We start from the raw sequence: 23,501 nt of genomic DNA on the forward strand, positions 1-23,501 counted from the left end.
CTGGCAGCTCCAGGGGGGCCCAGGGCAGGGAAGAGGCCAAGCCCCTGCAGGACACAGATCAGTGCACTTCACCTTCAGTGTCTAGCTCCTTAGCTTTGTGCGGGGGACCAAACCCGGGCTGGGAGTTCTGAGACCTGGGTTCAAGTTCTGGCTGGGCGATCTTGGGCATATTTCTTGACTGATTTGAACTCGAATAGGACCAAAAAAAAAAGGAAGGAAGGAAGGTCTTTATTTTCATGAGGGAACAAGGACGTCTGTCTTCTGCCATGACTCCAACTGGGTCTGGATGGTGGACATCGCTGATGTTTGACAGCTACCGATATTTTTGTGTATTAATTATATACGAAGAGCTCTTATAAGTACTTTATAAGTATAGTCTTTTTTTATTATTATTTATTTGACAGAGACACACGAGAGAGGGAACACAAGCAGGGGGAGTGGGAGAGGGAGAAGCAGGCTCCTGGCTGAGCAGGGAGCCCGATGCGGGGCTCGATCCCAGGACCCTGAGATCATGACCTGAGCCGAAGGCAGACGCTTAACGACTGAGCCACCCAGGCGCCCCATAAGTATAGTCATTTTCTTTGTCAGAGCTAACACTTATTAAGTGCTTGCAGTGTGCCAGTCACAGTTCTAAGAGCTTTATTTTTGTTGCCTCATGGAGTCCTCACTACAAACCTACAGGATAGATACTAACCCCGTTTTAGAGATGGGGAAATTGAGGCACAATAAAGTCAAATACTTCCTCCAAGTTCACACGGCTAAAGAAGAACAGATTCAAGAAGTGAACCCAGGCTGTCTGGCTCAGAAATGTATCCTCAACACGCTCTATTGTTATTCATTACTCATTTTTCACTTTTAAAAAATGGGAGTATTATCTCCATTTTATGGATAACGAAACAGAGTGAGAGAAGTCATACAATTTCTCCACAGGCTTTACGTGGTAGAGCCAAGAGCCAAACCTAGATGTGTCATCAAAAGCTTTTCCTCCACTGTGGACTACCTCTCAGCAGGCATATACAGAGAGAAGACTCTTCAGACTCCCAGGGAGATCACTGCAGCTGGGTGGGTTTGACCTTGGAAGTCCCATTTGTAACCATGATGAGGGTGTCCAAATATGATTTGCAACAAAGTCAAAAACATGACTCCTGCAAATATATGGCGAACGTGTGCCAAAGATTTATTTAACTTATTAATGAAGGAGCCAGAAGAATGGCAAGGTTCATTCAAAAAACATAGAAAACCATTAAGCATCACTAAAGAATGCTGGGATAAGTTTGCAAATTGTTTACAAGATTGATTACCCTATAAGGCAACAAAAATATAGCATTTGGGTTGTAATCTATTCTACCAGACAAAATCATGGCGCCTCTGTAAGAATCGTGTGCATGACTATTTGTCTTCTCCAATTTCACATAATACAATGTCCCAGTTGCTAGTAAATAGAAGGTCAAAATAAAGGCATATATCCCCAGAGAACAAGATGAGCCTCAAATGGCTCTGTTAAATCATACCCCAGACAGTCATTCTTTTGCCTAACTCCAAGTTTTAGGTACTTTTTCTGAACACAGGGCAATGAGCTGATGAGCCCCCCGCCCCCCGCAAAGCTGTTGTAACATGATGTAAAGCATGGTGTTTAGGATTAGGAGACCACCGGGTTCAAATTGCAGCCCTGCCATTTTGTGTGCCTGTGCAAATCTCTATACCCTAAGCCATAGTTTCATCATCTGTAAAGATTTTTTTTTTTTAATTAGGATAACAATAGTCTCTCTTCAACCTCACAGAATTTGGGGAAGGATCCCGTAAGAGTGAAGACAGTCAGACTGGGTCAGTTATTATTCCAGCTTCTGATTTAAGGGGAACCAGCCACTGGCCATCACGGGAGGTCCTTGAGGGAGAACTTCTAATATGGTGGGCCACATTGCTCAGCACCTTGCTCTCTCTGATGCGCCGGCAAACACAGGTGCCTCCAATAAGTATGTGCCACCTGCCGACCAAGCCAGCAAAACAAGTATTGCAAAAGACTCTGCAGCCCTGAGTCATGCTAAGGAGTCAGAACTGCAGTAAGGGTGCTTTTGACAATGAAGCTTTGGAGAGAGATGCAATGACCCTGAGTCATTTCACCGGCTGTCCCAGGGTGAGCTCAGAAGCAGACCTATGTCACAGTCTTAGCCAGGGTTTGGCAAACTTCTCCCCCAGATGGCAGACACTATAGGCTGGGCAGGCCACATACAGCCTCTATGGTTGTATATTCTTTATTTTTAGTTTTAGTTTTGTTTTTTACAACCTTTTTTTTTTTTCTTAGTTCTACAAGTTCTACATCTTTTTAAGATGTAAAAGCTCAGCTGCCTGAGTTTGGCCCGCAGGCCTGAGATTGCTGACCCAGATGTCAGTGGCTTTGGCATGGAGAGAACTGTCCCTGAATCCAGCTCTCTTCACCTTCCGGCTATGTGAGCTCGGGCAAGCGTCCTCACCCCTCTGAGTCTCAGTGTCCTGGTGATAACATTCTCTCACGAAATACCTGCTGCTCATCTACTACCTTGCTAAGCATAAAAGAGTGTTTATGAGGCTGAAATAAAATGAAAAGGCCCTGGTACATGAAAAGAATGTGGCATAAGGCAGGTCCGCTATTGCTTGAACCCTAAGGTCTCCGGTGAGGCTGGTTTCTCCTGCCATTACCCTCCGGTACTCTTACCAACGCTTCCCTTTATGGCATTTTCCTGTGGCCATAAGAGCAGAACTGTGCAACATTTATGCTAAAATCTCCAAGGAGATTTTTTGTTTTTAATCTCAAAGGCTGAAGATTAACTCTTATTAAGAAACAAATTCCTGCTCCCATCATGGGGATTCAGACCTAGGGCAGTTCTGAGCTGGCGACACCCAAGTAGTCACTAATTCTCTGCTTTATCCCCAATTTGTTCCTGAAAAGAGTTGATTAAAAAAAAATCGTTACATGATTCAACATCATTTAAAGGAAATTCCTCTGTGTGGCGGGGGGGGGGGAAGGGGTAAGGTTTTCTGTTTGGTTGGTGTGGGTTTTTTTGTAAAAGGAGAATTATTCTGCAAAGAGAATAATGTGGTTTGCAGATTTGGATTTTGGCTTATTTGGTTTTCTTAATTACGTCTGTAACTTCGGCTACTGTTTCTTTAGTGACAGTTCCTGAATTCCCACAAATGGAGTTTGTACTGTGTGAAAACAGACTCTTCGGTACGTAGGATGAAAGTAGAAAATCTCTCTTCAGCACCGCCATGCCAGCCACCGTTAGACCAGATCACATACGCTATCTCGTTTGCTACTGTCAAAAATTCTGCGACAAGGGTGGTACTGTCCCCATTTTGTAGATAAAGAGACTGAGGTGCAAGCAAAGGGGTAGACATGGCACAGCTTTGTCTGACTCCAGGGCAAGTGCTCTTTCCAAGTCAAAAAGCATGAGATCTTTCTCATCGTTGAAAAACCAAGACAGAGAGCTCCAATCCTCCACCCCTGCATCCCCTAGCCCCAAATGCCTTCAGTCAATCCGGATTCTAGGTTGACATGAAAGCAGTTTACATTAACCCTATACTCCTTTTTGTATTTTGAGAGAAGGAGCTGGGCTGAACACAGAACACCCGTGTGACCGGCCTCCCCCCAGCAACTGGAAGCCCTCACCAGCCTGGGTCAGTCAGGTCCTCACCCAAGGCCAGGGAGGCTACAAAAAGGAGTGCGTGTGGTTTAGATGTGTCCAAACTTCCCTCTGAGTCCCAGCACCGTGCTCGCCAGCTGAGTCTCATGCTCTGCTGTCTGCGTCACATGGTGACCAGGAGGGACACAGCTGTCCTTGCCTATAAGGGACCACTCATAATCATGATTTCCTGACCAGTGGATGCTCTCCCAAAGCCCCCTCCGCCTCCACCCCACGCACAGCCTGTGAATCTGGAAGGATGTTTTTAACTTTTTTTAAAGATTTTATTTATTCATTTGTCAGAGAGAAAGAGCACAAGCAGGGGGAGCAGCAGGCAGAGGGAGAGGGAGAAACAGGCTCCCCGCTGAGCAAGGAGCCCAATGTGGGGCTCGATCCCAGGACCCCGGGATCACGACCTGAGCCGAAGGCCGGCATTCAACCGACTGAGCCATCCAGGCGCCCCAGAAGGATGTTTTTAAAGTGAAATTTCAGATCCAGGCTCTGACCTGAACACTTCAGTCGGTCTCAGTTGAGTGTCCGTTGCTTGCCACCAAGTCAGTCCTGAGGAATGACGGACGGGCTTACCACAGAGCCTTGCCTTGTGAATGGCAAGTCTGCGAGAGCTGTCGCTATGTGTGGTTGTTAATACCGTCTTCGCCTGTTTCCCCGGCGACAGCACGGTGCTTTGTATGGGGTAGGTGGTTGTGAAGGTTGACCAGACTGACCCGCGGAGGGGGCTTGGAAGGTAGCCTGCAGCTCTGGTGCTCCATGGTGCCAGTTTGTAGCGCTGTTCCAGTCTTGCTATCAAGTTTAGCTCAGGGTGGGGTGCCCGTGGGGCTGATACACGGGCCATGGGGACGCGAGAGGCGGCAGTGGCTACTGTTGACGGGGTGCATGCCATGTGCTTGGAACCAATCCAGGAATCAGTAAGCCTCTCAAGGGGGAGGAAGTTTGGTCGAGACAGGGAAAATCACAGAAGACTTTCCGGGAAGGTTTATGTAGTCATCTAACAAATACTTACTGAACAGGGCAAACAAATACCGCACTGACAAGAGCAGAGACTCAGAGTCCGAGGACCTGTCTTCCTGACCTTGGTCTGACACCCTCTCCGAGTCTCCACCTCCCCAACTTAAAGTGCTTTCTAAATATGCTATCTTTTCTTCCTACATAGGGGTGCTGTGAAGGTGATGCCCCTGGCAAACTCCCAGCATCCCAGCCCTGCTATGGCCCTTTCTGCAGGTTTTCAGGGGTGGTAGCAAAATGGTTAAGAACGAGGCTGCCTATTCAAATCCTTCTCTGCCCCATAATAGTCTTTGTGCCTCAGTTTCCCCACTTACAAGAGAAGAATCAAACTGGTACCTATGCCAGCGGGTGTTGGGGAGATTTAAATGCACAAGTCCACCTAAAAGGCCTAGAATAGTACCTGGCCCATAGAAAGGGCTTGCTATGGGCTAACTAACCATCATTATACTATTGTATAATATACACTTGTCCGTCTGGAGCAGCACGTTCAGGAGCTCAGAAATATTGCTGCAACAAATGAACAACAGCTAATGTTTTTGTCATGTCTACAGTAAGCCCTTTATATATATTAACTTACACAATCCTCATACAACCCCATGAGGTACAACTTAGCATTCCCATTTTCCACATGAGGAGACTGAGGCACAGAGAGGTTCAGTACATTCCCCAAAGGCCCAGAGCTACAATGTGGCAGAGTCAGGATTGGAGCCCAGGCAGAGTCGACAACATTGACTCTTTCTTCTGATAAATATTTATTTATCAGAATATTTACCAGATTATGCAGTTAATATATATTCAAGGTAAAAAATTTAAAACTACAAGAAAGCATACTAATAAAAATCAACTTACATTCTACCACCAGAGATGAACATGGGGTCAACCATCTTTTCCTGCATGTGCTGGGTCCGTGTTTATGTGTGTGCCTAGTACTTGCAGAGCGAGATCATGGCATGCATGCCTTTTTTCTTTATCATAAACACTGTTATGGGTTGAATTGTGTCCCCCCCCCACATGTATATGTTAATGTTCTAACCCCCAACACCTCAGAATATGACCTTAGTTGGAAATGGGGTATTTACAGCAGGAATGGAGTTTAAGTGAAGTCATTTGGGTGGGCCCCAATCCAGTATGACTGGTGTTATTATTACAAGGGGACATGTGGACACATAGAGGCAACAAGATGTGAGGAAGCATCTTCTCCAAGCCAAGGAGAGAGGCCCGGCACAAATCCCTCCCTCACAGCCCTCAGAAGTGACCAGCCCTGCCAACACTTTGATCTCGGGCTTTAGGCTTCCAGAACTGTGAGAAAATACATTTCTTTGTTAAGTCACCCAATCTGCGTATTTTGTCACAGCAGCCCTAGAAAGGTAATACAAGCACCCTTCAGTACTTTTTTGATCTCTGCCTACTTTCTTGCACCTTATCTCCAACCTCCCCCTCTTTCTTCCCCTACACCTGGTTTCCACTCCATTGGATCCAGCATGGAACAGGGCCCCTGGGATTTTTCTAATGGATCCTAATTGTCTCTAATTTCTAGAGTGGGATGATGGGACCAGAAAGACTTTCAGAAATTGCTCAGGAGTATCTCGATGTGGTCCACCTCTGACCCCTACCGAGGCCTCGACTTTCCTGAAAGAAAGTCAGGATTATGGAGAAGCTGGAAGGGAAATGTTCCCAGCTGCAGAGTAGCAGAGGAGAAGGGGTGTCCACAAGCCATTGTGAGCATTTCAGAAAATCCTAACAGACCTCACAGCTTTTACTTTTAACAGAACGAAATTAAGTACCGGAACAGCTGTCCAGGTAGCCAACTGAACAAATTCAGAAAGATGGGGCCGCTTAACTCCAGTCTCCCAGTACGTCTCCCTACTCAGCTGCTGAGAGGTAAGTGAAGTGGACAGCATTGTCTAGGAGCAGTAGGGATAGAAGATCCCTCTGTCGAGCCTTTTGGTGGCCCACGTGAAGAACTGCCCCATGCAGTCACGGCAAGCTCCAGCAGCCCCGAGCCCTGCGGGGCCTGTGTTGGTCGGCAGCACATGACCCAACAGTGGCGCCTTCATGGTGCCCATCACTGGAATGCGGCTAGCCAAGTTTGAAGTCCTCAGTGCCTTCCAGGAAGTGATCAGCTGAGCATCAGCAGAGGCAACAAAAGAGAAAATGAAATCTATGAAGGTCAGTTAATAAAAAGAGAAAACACTGAAAGCCACATGAAAGGATTTGGTAACTAAGGCCATGTTAATGCCTCTGTCCTTGGTGAGCGTGAGACTCAGGCCATCCACTTAGGAATGACAGAGACATGGGTGGGCGTTTATATACGCAGCTCCATGCAACAAGAGAAAAGTCACCATTACCGAGGCCTCACGCTGAGGAGTTAGAATCTTTTAACACGCAAAGACTCGGGTTGGGGCTGGGAAGAAATGAGTGATGAAATGCGGCCGTGGTGGTGCAAAGGTTGGAACCCACTGAATCAAGGGATGGGGACACAAGGGGAGGAAGATGAGCCAAGGGCAGTAAATAGAAAACTTCCTATGCACCCGGTCTCATGCTAGGCCAGTGGTTCTCAGGCTCTGTGATCTCAGGACCCCATTACACTCTTAAAAATTATTGATGACCCCCTAGAGCTTTGTATGGGTGGGTTCTATCTATTGACATTTACCACTTTGTAAATCAAAACTGAGAAAAATTTAACAACAAGAAAACCCAGCACACATTCTATGAGCAAGTCAGAGCTAGGAGCCTTTGGAAAACTCTACTGTACCCTTGTGAGAGTGAAAAAGGCAAATAACATCTTAGAATTTTCTCTTCTTTTTTTTTAAAGTAAACTCTATGTCCAAAGTGGGGCTCAAACTCACTACCCCGAGATCGAGTCACACACTCAACCGACTGAGCCAGCCGGGCACCCTGATATCTTGGAATTTTCAAGAAAATAGTTTCGACCTCGCAGCCCTCCAAGGGTCTGGGAGACTCTCTAAGGCCCCTGGATCACACTTTGAGAGCTCCTGGGCTAGACCACTCTATTTAGATTAGCTCATTGAAATCTCTTCCCCTGAAATGTATAGGGTTACTATTCCCATTTTCCACATGAGAAAACTGAGCACTTGAAAGGTCTAGGAACTTGCCCTGGGTGACAACGGCTATCAACGAGCAGACCAGGCTTCAGCCCTGCTCTGACCCCGGAGCCCACATTTGAATCGGACTTGACCATTGGCAGGGCCAGGCCCGGGAGGGGAGCAGCTAGGCAGTCTTCAGGAGTTCACGAGGGACCACATGGTGGGAAATACAGACCTTCCCACCAGGGAGCTGACTGGCCATGAGGAGCTGCTGGGGTGTCCAGGCTGAACCCCACTCCGTGTGCCTGCAACATGGGCACAAACCTCTGACCATCTGGTCTGGGGAGGGAGGGACCTGGAGGTGTGGCGGGAATGAACCAGTGGAGAGGGGGGCTGTCAGGCGGGGGAGGGGGGGGGGAGAGCTTAGTGAGACGCATCCCGGAGGGGCTGGGCTGGGTGAGGCCTGAGGGTCAATCACCGCCGGGACTGACTCCCTCCCCAGGCCTGAGCGCTTGTCCTGGATCCAGGTGGGAACCTCAGGGTCACAGTGAGCGGAGGGCAGAAGATGGTCTGCCCAGTCTGAGCAGAAAATAGCTCTGTTCTGGCTAACCCGCAAGGGTGAAGGATCAGCCCGGAGAATCTGGGGAATTTTCCAGGACCATAATAGGTGATTTCATTCCAAAGCCTGACATTGGGAGTATCACTGAAATCCGCTGAGAAAGCGCGAGTTTTATATTAGAAGAGCATTCCAGAGCTACTGCTGGCCTTCCGCTGGGGAGCTCTGCTTCCAGTCTCAGAGATGTCAGTTTTAAAGGCATAGGAGCTCAGTGTTCCGCAGCAGGACGGCAGGGTGCAGGGGGCCTGGGGTGGCCAGCACCCCCCCCCCCACCCGTGCTCAAGGCCATGCCCAGACCTCCGACTCTGGGGCCCCTGTACCCTCCCCAGCTCCCAGGTGGGCTTGGGGAACATCCAGCCTTGAAATGAGGGGTGCCCTTGGCTACCCATTCAGACCCTTCCACGGAGGGGGTGTCCACACCTTCAGACTTGCCCACGTTCCCTTAACTCAGACACTTAGCTCCTGGGCACACTGTCCGGGATCACAGGCCCCAGCCAGGCCCCCGTGGCCCACATTCCCTGCCAGCCTGGCGTCTACCTGCCACTCCCAGGCAGGGACGGCCACACTCAGCAAGCAAAAAGAACACTAACATAGCTCACACCTGACCACACACCCCGGGTTTCAGGCTACACAGCGGCCCCCCCCTCCAGAGAAGAGGAAGCTGAGGCCTGGTGAGGCGAATTAGTGTTTAAGGTCACCCCAGGGAGAGCGCACCAGGCCCCAGGTCTCTTCCTCTGGGCCCAGGGTTCTCTGGGCTGCACAGTGTGGCATTTGGGGGCCAGGTGGGGAGCAGGAGAGGCGCAGGACCTTGGAGCCCCGTCCTCACCTTTGTGTGATCCCCCACCTTTGGGGGCCCATCTGCATTGAGTCCTGGAAGAATCCTTCTTTGAGGTTAGAAAGGTACCAGTTCCAAGAGTCAAGCAGCTGAGCAGTCTGTTTGACTTGAGTTCTCTCTCCTAAAGAACCCCCACCCCCACCCCCACCCCCACCCCCACTTAAGGGATCCTCTCAGGGCCTTCTGCTCTCTGGTTTCTGGGAGGGAGGAGCTTGCCCTTGCTAATCGCAGGAGCTTCGGTGGGCCGGGCTAGCCTTTGATACCCTTCCTGTGATGTGATCATGGCCACTCAGCGGGTTACTTAATAATGTGCCCTGTGGGAAGGAGACTCCCCGGCCTTCCAGCATAGTGTGAGAGCCCCTGCAGCTGCCGTCCTGGCGGTGGGTCACGACTAGAAAGGGAGCTAACCTCACTATGGGGCCCAAAGGGAAGGCTTGCCCTGGCAAAGCCACCTCTGGGAAACGGCTCTCTGCCCAGACCAGGGAGGGGAGAATTCTGAGGAGCCCGGCCAGCTGTAGGCCTGGCTGAACTCTGGGGGCCCCTCTAATGGTGCAGCCATGGGAAGCCAGCCCAGGACTCTCCTGAACCTTTGCTCTGAATGCGTCCTTCAGCTGGTCACAGGTGAATGAGGCCCAGGGCAAGCCAGGCAGCCCCAGCGGCCACAGAAGCCTCTCAGGAGGAGGGGGCCCGGGTGTGATGCTCTATTCAGAGAGATCACATGAGGTAAAGCAAGCTCACCTGTAGCCTGGCTGAGGACTCTGGTCTCCATGTGGAGTGTGAGTTGTCAGAAAAGACCTGATACGTGAGTGTTATGGAGCAGCCGAGAGAAATCTCGAAATCCCCTCATTGTCATCCTCACTGGGCTTGCCGGCTTTCTTCAGCAGTTAAGGATTCTGGGGTAGACTGAGGCATGGAGAGGCCCTCACACGGTCTTTATGCTTCTAGGAAAAAATGTTTCACTCCACCCAGATGCTTGCTGGGTCCTGAGTTTCCAGTAAGGGGCTCCTGGGGTCACTCTCTTGTGCTGGACATAGAGCTGGTGGATGATTCCAACCTCCTAGCTGCCCTGCTGGGAAAAATTTCTGAGAATCTAAGGGAACCTACCCTAAAGTTTATTCCAGGGAAGCCAACTTTCCCTCTTCTAAAGTGCTTCCTCTTTGTAGAACTGTGTTCTTCAGCCCTTGACTCCACGTGGGAGTGTGAGAAGACCACATTTGTCCTTTAGTCTTGGGCATTTGGGGGCTGGGGTCAGCTAGGGTGTCACCACCCATGAATCGGTCACTGGGGGCCCACAGCCCTGAGGAGAGCAGAGGGCGGTAGGACAGTGAGTAGATAAACAAGCAGTGGCATGAGAATGTGATTTGCCTGCTGTTGGAGGCGAGGACAAGCACTGAGAGAGCGGAGGTGGTCATGACTAACGCCTGTGGGAGCAAAAGAGGCTTGGCGGCCATAATGCCACGTTAGTCTTCATGGGGCACGGCCCAGTGAGGAGGCCGTCAGTGTGCCCCGGCGAGGCCTGGGGCAGTTCGTGGGAAGGCAGGGGCTGACCATGAGGAGTGAAAGAGCTGACCCCAACATGCTGGTGGCCCCCTAGAGGGCCCCTGGGTGGCAAGCCTGGCCTCCACCTGCTCCTGAGAGAGGATTTTTAGAATAGGCTTCTGCCGAAGGTGTGGAGTGAGGCGGGGTCATGGGGTGCAAGTAACAGAAACTCATGGGCTGCCTTGAGTGAAGAGGAAATCTATAGGGAGACCACTGGGGTGCTCACAGAATCGGCAGGAAATCTGGAGAAACTGGGCTTGGAAAACAGACAGGAACCGAGAGAAGGTGGGCAGCCGCCCACAGGCGAAGGTCATGTCACAGAAACTCTGCTGCCAGGAATGATCTCCCAATTGTCCCTGCGTCTCGGCATCTTTCCTTCAAAGGTCTAAGTGCCAAACGGTAGAGACTCGGATCCCTTCTCTGCCTCCTGACTGCCAGGGGACAAAGACCAGGACCCTCTGGCTCCCGGAGTCTGGGGAAGGGAGCCTCAGAGTTCTCAAGAGACAGACATCAGTCACTCTCCATGTGTCCTTATCTTGGCTGGAGAGCTGCTTCCAGTGTTTTATCCCTGCTCTTCTGCTATGGAAAAGTTCAACAACATCCTGGGGGACCCGGATGAAGGGAAGGGAGAGGTTAATTTTCTGGTTTCTGCCTTTTCCAATGTGACTAATTCGTTTCTTTCTCTGGCCTTTTGCAAAACATGTCATGATTGTCTGTAGGCATAGAGAGCCCGCTGTGACTGACATGAACAGGGTAAGGGAATCCTAAACAAAAAGGAAGGAGGACATCTCTGTAAAATACTTACAATGAGCATAGTTTGTTAAATGTCTTCTGTATGTCAGGCTCTGGGTTAAGTACATTTGTTAATGTAGCAGGGAGAAAAATTTATTTAAAAAGCTTGCTTCACACTATTTGTAACAGCCTCAAACTGGAAACTACCCCAACATCCACCAAGATGACAATACGTAAATTACAGTATATTCATAGATTGGAACACCATCCAGCAGCATTCTCACGGGGCGGGCTGCCCCTGTAGGTGCCTGAGACCCTTTCAGGAAATCTGCAAGGTCAAAACTATTTCCATAACAATTCTAAGACATTGTTTGCCTTTTCTGCTTTATTGACGTTTGCACATATTGATGGTGCAAAAGCAAAGGTGGATAAAACTGCAGGTGACTTAGCACACATCAAGGCAGTGACACTCAGCTGTGCTAGTTAGTCACTGTGTTCTTCATTATCATACATTTGCAGAAAAAAATGAGACAGTTTCACTTAAGATTAGATCTTGCTGAGGGCGCCTGGGTGGCTCAGTGCGTTAAGCATCTGCCTTCAGCTCAGGTCATGATCGCTGGTTCCTGGGATCAAGCCCTGCATCGGGCTTCCTGCTCAGCGGGGAGCCTGCTTCTCCGTCTCCCTCTGCCTCTCTCTCTGTCTCTCATGAATAAATAAATAAAATCTTTTAAAATTAAAAAAAAGATTATATCTTGTGAAACAGTAGAGATTATGAATTCTCTGAAACCTCAATCCCTGACTACATGTCTCTAATATCTGTGTGACAAAACATGAAGCACCCATAAAGCACTTCTGCAAAGTACAATGATGTCAGGAAAGGCATTCATGTGATTGAGTTGCAAGCTAAACTAGCTACCTCCTTGTGTGTGATTCATGGTGCACATGCGCAAGACACTCTCGCACTAGGAATGGAATCGCTGGGTCATGGCATATGTGCGTGTTCAACTTGATGAGAAAATACCAAAGCATAGGGAATGTGTATGAGGTCTTGTGAATTCACATTCCAACACTTGTTATGGTCCAACATTTACATTTTTTGCCCAAATGAATGGTGATAAAATGGTATCTCGTTGTGACCTCAATTTGTGTTTTCCTAATTGTTAATGAGATAGGATGTGTTCACTGGCCATGTATTTTGCCTGCCACTGCTAGTTTTGAATCAGCCTTGTCAGCCAATGTCACAGAAAATGTAAGCATGTATGACACCAGCTAGGGAGGGAGAGGTGACTTATATTACCACATTTAATATATCATAAGATGCCATCAATTGTAAGAGGCATCATCAATTTAATATAGATTTCTAGAGAAAAAGAAATGTCAAACCAAATTATACCTTTTCAAAAAACTAATAACAGTTACATTATTTATCAGTACAATCACACACCATTTTCTTTTTTAACGTCACCATCTCTAATCAATCTTCACATTCAAGGTCTAAAGATTCCTCCAATTGAGGCAAACACTATAAAAGCAGTGTAGATGTATGAAGCCTGTTCCCATGAATGGACGTCCTGAGCATACTTAATACAGTCAATATGCCAGGTTTTTGTTGTCGTTATTGTTAAAGATTTTATTTATTTTTTTGAGAGAGCAAGTGTGTGTGCATGCTAGTAGGGGGAGGGGCAAAGAGAGAGAGGGAAAGGCAGAGAATCTCAAGCAGACTCCGCGCTGAGCTTGGAGCCTGACACAGGGCTTGATCCCACAACCCTAAGATTGTGACCCGAGCTGAAACCAACAGTAGGATGCTTGACTGATTGAGGGGCCCAAGCGTCCCAATATGCCAGGTTTCGTGTGCCTTTCCTATTTGGTTAAACTCACAGTTTCATTTTCTCTGTAACTGAATTACATATCACTGGAAATCTGAAAGTCAGCCAGACACTTTTGACAGATGGATGTGTAACGTCTAGGGACAATCTTCCACAAGGCACAGATTAGCCACAGCAGCCTCTCACAGCTCTCCATTCCGTGATCTGCTCAGAGAGACTGGCTAAGCTTGCACACCCTCACAATGACAACCATGTCACAGCTCACTCCTCTGATTGTTGCTAGCAACTTTTGGCTGACATCAGTTAAAAGACACAAGCCAATCCCAGAAGCATTCAAAAGTGAAAGTAAGCATCTTTTTCTTTCTTATTTATTAACTACATTATAAATGTACATGGATCTGGGTGTGTGTGTATATGTGTGTGTGGCTAGAATTTATCGAGCATCTACTAAGCGATAAATTCCATGTCAGGGACTCTCCATTGTCTCTAATCTTTAGAGTAATTCTGTGAGGTAGGTAATATTATCCTCATTTTAAAGAAAACTGAGATTCAAAGAGACAAAATAACTTGACCAAGACTCCTGAGAGGCAGAATCAGTATTCAAATCCACCTGTCTCTGGCTTCGGAGCCCATAAACTTTCTACCACACCATAAAAAGCACAAATGCTGAGCCTTTTTTAGGTACTGAACTTCATGGGCCACTGGGTTAAGATCTCAGACAACTCATTGGCCAGTCTGGTGTGTTACGTCTCTAAGGGTGGACACCTCCCTTTATGAACGTTACTGGCACGGACAATAGAGAGATTTACTAGAGAGTTGAGCAATGTTAAAAATAACAACAAGGTATTTACTCCTAATCCTGTGAAGCTCCTCTGAGCTGTGTGCTGGCTGAGCAGGGGAGGGCATGTTTGTTGGCCTGAGTACAGGTGGGTCTCACGTTGCTGCTACAATCTCCCGCATTTTCCCACCTCAACCAGGGCTCTGTGTCACTGTTTCTAGTGTTGGTTACTGCACAACCCTAACCTTTGTTATTATGATGAATTAGTTGTCAGCAAAGAGGCTCCGATTCGGCCCTGGAAAGGTACTTCTTTTCCTTAGGCATGTCCCATGCCGAGGGAGAAGGTGTTCTAGACAGGGGGCTTACACACATGTCTGGTTTGGAGCTCCCCGAGGCCTGAAGACATCTGGGGTGGGGGCAGGAAGGGGCCGTTCCCTGCCTCTGGACAGAATGACCTTAAGCTCTCTTGGGCAAGTAGAAAAGCTCGTTTGGGTTTTCAGACCTTCCCAAAGGATCATGTTTCTCATCTCCCTCAAACGTATGGGTTAGTCTGGACATTCACAAACTTTTCATCACCACAAACCCATTGTATAATTTCTCCCCCATGGGCCTCTTCTTCTGAAGGACTTTTGTCCACCAAGCTCCACGTTGCCTTTTAAACCTCTCTATGAATTAGGTATGATCAGCAGAAAAAGAGAGACGCAGCCAAAAGCGAAAGAACTTGAGATTTTACTCAGTATAGGTTTTCGTGTCAAAGTAAGTTTCCATTTCTCTTGGATAAACACCTAGAAGCGGGCTTGCTGAGCTCTAGGATAAGGGCTTCTTTAACTTTATAAGAAGCTACCCAATTGTTTTCCAAAGTGGTTGCACCATTTTGCATCCCCACCAGTAATGTCTGGGAATTACAGTTGCTCCTCAGCCTTACTAGGACCTGATAGCATCAATTTTCAAAAAGATTTTAGTCATTCTAACAGGTGTGCAGTTTTAAGTTGAATTTTCCTAAATAACTAATGATGCTGAGCATATTTACATATGCTTATTTGCCGTCTATATCTGTTCCTTGGTAAGCTGCCTATTCAAACCTTTTGCGTATTTTTAAATGGGTTGTTTGTTTTCTTATTGAGTCTTGAGAGTCCTTTATATATTCTGAATATAACAAGTCCTTTGTCTGATAAGCGTTTTGCAATAACGTTCTCCTAGACTGTGGCTTGTCTCTTTATTTTCTTAGCAGTGTTTTGTTTTCTGTTTTTTGTTTTGTTGGTTGGGTTTGGTTTGGTTTTGTTTTGTTTTGCAGAGCAGAAGCTTTTTTTTTTTTTTTGACGAAGTCTGATTTATCCATTTTCTTTTATGGACTCTGCTTTGGGTGCCATATCTAAGAAATGTTTGTCTAACTCAATATTACAAAGCCTTTCTCTATAGTTTCTGCTATAAATTTTATAGTTTTAGGTTTACATTTAAGCCTATGATACCTTTTGAGTTAATTTTTGTATAAAGTATGGAATATGGATCAAGGGTCAAGTTTCTTTTCTTTTTGCCAAATGGATATCCAACTGTATCAGCACAATGTGTTGAAAAAAACATTCTTTCTCCATGAATTGTTTTTGTAACTTTATCAAAAATCAATTGACCATATACATGTGGGTCTAGTTCTAGACTCCCTTTTTTGTTCCATTTGCTAATACCACTTGATCTTGATTACTCTAGTTCCACAGTAAGTACTGAAATAGGATAGTATGAATCCTCCAACTTTATTTTTTTCTTTTTCGGTTGTTTTGACTATTCTAGGTCCTTGGCTCTCCATATAAATTTTAGAATCAGCTTGTTGATTTCTACAAAAAGTCTGCTGGGATTTTAATCAGGATTACATTAAATCTATCAGTCAGTTTGGAGAGAATTGATATCTTTACAATGTTTAGTCTTCCCTCATTTAGGTTTTCTTTGGTTTCTTTTATTAGTAGTTTGTAGTTTTCAGCCTACAGGTCCTGCACATATTTTGTAAAATTTATACTAAGTATTTCATGGTTTTTTTTTCCTTTGGTGCTATAAGTGGTACTGTTTTTTAAATTTAAATTTTCACTTGTTCCCTGCTAGCCTATGGAAATACAACTACTTTTTGTCTATTGACCTTGTGTCCTCAACCTTGCTAAACTCACTAGTTCTAATTGCATTCTCTAAGATTGCTTGGGATTTTCTTTGTAGACCTTCATGCCGTCTGCAAATTGAGACTGTTGTATATTTTCTTTTGCAATCTACACTTTATTTCTTCTTCTTGCTCTATTACATCGGCTACATTCTAATACTATGTGAAACTAGGCTCTCTAGGATAGGCACTTTGATGGCAGGAAAGGCTTTGTTAACCCCACAAGATGAGGGTGGAATTGCTACATTTTCCTGAGGAACTTTGACTCTAAGGAAATTGCTCTTGACATTTAGCTCATTAATAACAATACTTAACACCTCTTGATCACCAGCTCGAAGACCAGTACTCCGCGGTTTACGTGTATTATTTTACTTGATCCTGACATCAGCCTTATGAGATAGATAACTACTAACCCCTCTTTGAAAGTGAAGAAATGGACGCTCAAAGAACTTAAGAAACTTGCCTCAGGTAGCAGTTTCTCCTTTTCAAATGGCAAATTCAAATCTATTACTCCCGATCTCCAAAGTCTGTGTTCTTTGCACTACACTACGGTCCAAATCATTTTGAGCAGATCTCAATCTTGTCTACACATGACAGGCCCTTGGGGAGCTGTTAAACATTATGGCCACCTGGGTTCCCCCCTCAAGACTAATTCAGTCTGAATCTCTGGGGCTAGGGCCTGGGCCTGGGTACCTTTTCTAAAAACTCCCAGTTGGTGCTGAGCCACAGTCGGGGCCGAGAACACGGGGCCTGTCACTCCTAAAGAGAGAGGCCCTCCTGTCCTTATAGCACAGTGACCTGAGGTGCTTGGTCTCTGGATCTGGAAACAGTGGGTAATGAATGCTTAGCAGGAGGTCACTGCTGTGTCTGCTTTGGACCTGGGAGGCTCAGGGCTATAAAAGGCAAAGCTTTCTCCTTCATTTCTTAAATGCTAGTAAATCCAAGGAGTGTGTCATGGTATTTTAGCATCAACTTATCACACATGTTTGTGCTGGCTTAGACTTCAAGTCTTGATGGAAAACAGGTGGGGCTCCTCAAAGCCTCTGTTAAGGACTTAATGGGTTACAAAAAGATGCTAATGAAACAGTTTGATGAGAGGAATGTTGCCATTTCAGAGGACCTGGTGGGGGGCACCCTCTTTTCTCAGAGAGATTTGGCCTGCTGGGGCATCTTTCAAAGCAAAAAGCCAAGTTCCTTGCATCACTGTGGGAGGCAAGAGCATCCCTAAAATGTGCTGCCTAAAGTAGCCACAGTTAAGAAATGGAAGCTTCTCTCTGACAAGGCAGATTGAGGCTGAGGCTGAGTTATTAGCAGCATAAAATGATTTGGGGGCCAGCTATTACTAAAGTTTTAGGATGCCTTTAGAAGTTTTTCCACCCCCGATATGGCATCTAATTTGGGTAACAGGGCCTTGTTTGAAACGTCCCTATAACATGGATCATATTTTTGTTGTTATTATTTTAAACTTATTTTTTTTCCCCATGCTAAGGGTAGAATCCACATCATGGAAAATTTAGAGAATGCACAACAGTCACCAATGTAAGGCTGAGGAAAATTGTTACTAGACTAATGCTGCACTAGAACTTTCAGAAACATCATCCCGTCTAATCCTCGTGGGAACTCTTGGAGCGGACGAGCCTTATTCCTGTCTTCAGATGAGAACCCCGAGGCTCATGCATACTCAGTGGTTTGCTCCAGGCTCCCACATGGAGGCAAGTGGCCTAGCCTGAAAGCTCCTTCTCACACTCAAAGCCGTAGCTCATTCTGGAATATTTTTCTTCAGCCTTTCTTTTCTTAAACAAACATTTTTTTTTTATTTTGATGTGATCTTTGGTACCCTACTTTTGAACACATGACAAATTCAGTTTTGCTTGTGCCTTTTTTTTTTCCATCTAACTTTCTCATAGAAACAGTTTTCCAGGGCACCTGGGTGGCTCAGTCAGTTAAGCGTCTGCTTTCGGCTCAGGTCGTGATCCCGGGGTCCTGGGATCGAGTCCTGCATCCGGCTCCCTGCTCAGTGGGGAGTCTGCTTCTCCCTCTGCCCCTCCCACGACTTGTTCTCTCAATCTCAATCTCTCTCTCAAATAAATAAAATCTTTAAGAGAAAAGAGAAAAGAAAAGTTTTCCGGATAGTTTTTAGCCTTGGAGCATTCATTTGATGGATGGCACGCTATTAGAACAGGCTTTGAGGGAAGTTCCTCCCAGGTGAAGATTTGTCTTGGCAAAAGTGGTTGTGGATGGAACTGGGTTCAGAGAGCACACGGCCGTCACCAACAGGAGTGGGGTGCTGTGGGAGTAAATACCGGCCCGGCAGAGCCAACAGGAAGGAAAGAACTGGGTTTTCCCACCATGCAGACTGATTTCAGCTCAACTCATTTTTGAGCAAACCACTCTCCTGATTGTCCACGAGAATGGAAGCTTCTGGGAAAAATAAGGATTTTATTTTTTGAAGAGCCAGGATGACATAGGAAATAAAAAAAAGAATGATCGCTGCACAGTTATATGCAAACCCAGAAAGGGGGAGCCAGGGGTCTATGCCGACTGCTTGGAGGCAGTGCCTGGGAGAGCCCCCGTGCTCGCTTGGCAGGCTGGAGCAGGCCAAGGCTGTGGGAAGCAGAGCAAACAAACACAACACATAGAAACGAGCCCCAGGGAGACAAGGGCAAGCCGTGGAGAAGAGGCAGGCCTGGATTTCTGGCCAGGAAGACAGGAACGAAGACCACGTTTGCTTTAAAATCCTAAGCAGTTATGGAAATTCCCAATCCAAGAGGGTAGGAGTCAGCAAACCTCTTTTATCATCTCTGTTTCAGGTGAAAAGGACAAACCCCACCTTTACATGTTTCTGGCCAAGGTCTTGCCTTTTTCTTTATTTCACAATAGATTCATTGACCCACACTGGTGTCCGTGGGCGGAGGCGGCAAACAGGGACATTCACACGACAGAGTAAACAGCACTGCCTGCAAACTGGGATGCCTCTGTTTTCTTTCAACTGAAGGGTTTGGCTAATTAACTACCAGGGCTTCTGGTGGGCCATTAGCCCCAAGCCCTCCACCGAATGGCCTGGGTTTTCTCTCTTTCGCATTTTGACCCTGTGCTTTTTTGGCTGAAGAAGAATGGAAGGAAAAATCTGAAGTGCTTTCTCTGACTCTCAAAAAGCCTCGATTCCTACAGGGGAGAATTAAAAACAAAGCACGCTTGGACTCTCAGCCCAAGTGGCCGCAATATCTCTGCTACGAAATCTGCAGGTGAAGGACGGAGCGAGAGAGTCTGTTTCACATTAGAATTCTTGGCAAAGCACTTCGAGGCGCATCTGGAAAAGAAGGGAGGACTGTCGGTGAGGTTTGTTGAATAAGCCCCTTTTCCCCAGCTCATGTCTGTTGGCTTCAACCTCTTGAGGTCACCTGGGACCAGCTTTCCAGTCCCTCTGCAACCCCCTTCACGTGCAGGTACGTCATCGGGGTATATCACGTCTAAAGTGGAGAATCCAAATAAGGAAAACCCAGTTCACTCTCATTTCTCTAAATGTCAACTGAAGTCCTCCCTCAGACAATCCCACTCTCACTAATGCAGTGAATTCCAAGGGGAAGGGTCAATAATAAGGACCCCTTAGATTTATTCGTGTGGAATTAGTTTTCAGGGTGACATCTTAGCAAGGTTTTCGCCTGAGCATCAACACCATTTGCATGAAGTAGCAGATCTCCATTTTACGGATGGAGGAAAAGCAAAACAAAAAACAAAACCCTGAGGCCCAGAGAGGGTGGGTGACTCACACAAAGTTTCACAGCCGTTGGGAGCCAGAGCTGGGGCTAGGAATCTACCCACCACAGCGTATTATAGATCAGACTACATGTTATCCTTGCTTGGAGCAGCCTCTCCCCAGCCCCCACTTCGTCCCCTTTCCCGAATGTCTCAGGTCTTAAATGCCACTTCCTCTGGGAAGCCCTCCCTGATGGAGCCTCACCTTCATGTTCAGTTAGTTAGTTCTCCCTGTTAGCACCCTGTGCACTTTTTCTTTAGGGCACTTATCACAAATTTTAACCATAGTTTGGCGTGATTATTTGCTTAGCGTCTGCCCCTCCAGCAAGACCGTAAGCCCCTGTGGACAGAAACGGTGTCCAGTCTTGGTCATCACTGTAAACGAAACAAGACAGCACTCAGCACAGTGCCTAGGACCTGATGCTCCCCCCAGCCCGCACCCACACTACACACAAATGTTTGTGAGATAAATGAACAAATGAATAAAAAATTGCCCAACACAGTGGGGAATGCTGAACCCAGACCAGCTTCCTAACTTCCTCAGTGAGCTAGCCAGGAAGAGATTTCCCAGGGAAATTGCTGGAGATTCTCAATTAGGCTGTGTGAAACCCTTTGCTAAACATTGAGAGAGGTCCTGAAAGGCTAGAGGCTGGAAGACTGAATTGTGCAGGATTTCTGCTTCTCGCCAGACTCGGGAGCATCAGAGATAAATAGGCCAGGGGTGCCTACAGAAGCTAGTTCATGTCCCACGGGTCATTTCTAGCTCCCATCCTCCTGTGTTCTGGGGGACCATTGCTGCTTCCTGGGCGGATGCCTGAGGGCATGAGTCAGTCGGAGTAACGGCCTGGCTCTTCCTGGCCTTACCCGCCGCCCTGGGGCCTGGGAGAGCTCTCGCACGTAGCTGGCCAGAATCAAAGGGTGGTCATAGCACACATCATCCAGGGTCACATGGGCAAACAGGCCAGAGCGGGTGGAAGGACTGGTATGGAGAGCAGCAGAGCTGGAACCGGCATCCGGGACTCCTGACTCTTTGCTTGATAGTCTCTCCACCGCCACTCAATCCATCAGAGGATGTGTCCAGCCCCTTGGCATGTGCTCAGTGCTGCCTATGCTGGATTCCTAAAGGGAAACAGAAAGTCTTGAAAATGAAATACCCAAAGAAGAAACATACAAAATAAGTGTCAGGTATGGTCCCAACTTCCAGGAACTTACAGCTTTGTCAGACAGCAAAACTAATTGCTTGAAATGGTGACCAATGAAAACTTGTAAGTTTAAGCAATTACGTGCTACCTTGTGTTTGGAAGAGACTCTAAGTCCTGAGGATTCAGAGAGGAAACTTGACAACTGTACTCTACAACACTCTACCTTTGGTATTTTTTTAAAGTGATCTCTACACCCAGGGTGGGGCTCAAACCCACAACCCCACGATCAAGAGGTGCCCCTACAGCACTCTACCCTGCGCGCAACTGCAGCATGGTGAGACCTGTCTGCACGTTGGAAAGTCCTCCAGGGCACCGTGCAGGGAAGGGCAGTCATTGGAGGTAGACAGCCAGGCTCTGCTGCTTCCAAGCTCCATGACCTGGGGCCAGTCTTCAGGCGTCTCTCAGACTTGAGGTCCTCTTCTGTCAAATGGGACAGGAAGATAATAAAGATACTCCCCTCATAGGGTTGTTGTGAGAATAGCATGATGGGACAGTTGTCAGACATAAGCAAATCCTCAAATAGTTTAATTACTGATAGCAGTAAAGCTATGTGGAGTGAGAATGGGTTGTCCCAGGGAGGCGGTGAGTCTCCTCCAGTCACCAATGGTGTTCAAACTCTGGCTCAAACTGTACAAAGAATTCCGTTCTCGAAGGGAGTAAATCCTAGAACTAGGTGACATGGATCCTTTGCCACTTGGATCCCAAGCTTAATTGTCAGGACACCCGTGGCCCTTGAGAACAACGGGGTGTTAGCCAAGTGGGAAGAGGGCAAATATAATGCCCCAGAAGATGGGAACGGTGGGGGCAGAGGCATGGGGGTGGCTCGGACCACGAAGGCCTTGCTCAGATACTACAAAACTTCCTCCTACTCGGCTTCTCGGTCCTTCTTGAGGGGCCGTTCCTCATCTGCAGCTTCCAGAGGCACACCTGGGGTTGGCTTCCAGAGGCACACCTGGGGTTGGGAGGATTTCCACTTATGTGTACCTGAGTTTCATATGAGGGAAGGGAATTTTGTCATATGGTTTCCTTATCAATACAAACAGGTTTGGGGTTTGGTTTTTTGTTTTTGTTTTTTGTCTTTCCTTTACTACATACTATTTTTTTTAAGTGTAGTTGACACACAGTGTCACATTCCTTTCAGTCGTACAACTTAGCGATTTGACAATATATCCATAGGCTCCGCCAACCAGTTTTAACCATGAGGGTTCACTCCTGCTCGTCAGGGCAGTTTTCCAACAGGCCTCACTGACTTCCTCATGATCGCTCGTGAATTCAACCCAGACAACCTTGCTCTCCCCCAAACAAACCAACCAAGGTCCTCTACCATCTTGTGCAGCCTCTGGGTGGGGCTGTGCTTTTGGAGACGGAGCTGCCGAAGGAAAGGCGTTTCGCCAGAGGAGCGGGCTTTGCCACGCACAAGAGTTTATAAAGTTTCCTTTTTAGTGGACATCATAAAAGAAAAGAACTGATGTTGCACAACTGTTACCAGCAAAACTAACAGGAGAGGATGATGGTTCTGTATTAGCCTGATGCAGAGGCTTCTGAAGTCTTGCCCCGGGGATCGAAGAGAACGAGCTCGGGACATTCTGCTCAGAGGCTGAAAGTGACGCTTACTTACCTAATGTGCAAATTTGCGCTTCAAAACGCCCCCCCTCCCCCGGACCTCCTCTGTAGGACTGCTTAAAAAACAACGAATTGGAAGCAACCTCGGACATTTTGCACTCGCTCTGTTCAGTTACAACCGGCTACTTCTCGAACAGTTGAGAGCGGGCTGCTGGAAGGGGGAGGGGAGGGGAATGACGGGCCCAGAGGTCCAGATGGAGCCCTTTGCAGACGGCGACGATCTCACGGGCCGCAAAGGAGACTGACATTTGGGATCCCCCCACCCTTGCCTCCTTGAGGCCCTGGGACCCCCTGAGTGAGGAGGGAAATCCCATGCTCCCCGTGGCACCGTGCACCTTTTCAACCCCTGGTTTTGGTGGCGGTTCTCTGCCGAGCTGGGATTTGTCTTTTGAAGCCACCGACAGAGGAGATCAGTCCTGTTCCGCTCCGCAGGGGAAGCCCGACAGGAAAGGTCATTACGTTCTCTGCTTACCTGGCTCGTTCTGCACAGAAACGTGAGTCCTGCGACAAGGGCGGGCCGCACCCCGGCTTTCAGCAATGACTCGAGTCTGTCTTGTTCATCGGGGCATCCCCAGCACTGTGCACAGTACCCCATCCATCGTGGGCGCTCAGGAAGCGCATGTGGTGTGGGGGCTGCTCTGCGCCATGAGGTTGGTTGCCTGGCGGCCACTGACACACCATCAATGTTGTGGGGATCAGGGAGGAGGGGGCGTTGTGCTGGGTTA

This window comes from Zalophus californianus, chromosome 6, assembly GCF_009762305.2.
Source record: "Zalophus californianus isolate mZalCal1 chromosome 6, mZalCal1.pri.v2, whole genome shotgun sequence".
Taxonomy (NCBI): domain Eukaryota; kingdom Metazoa; phylum Chordata; class Mammalia; order Carnivora; family Otariidae; genus Zalophus; species Zalophus californianus.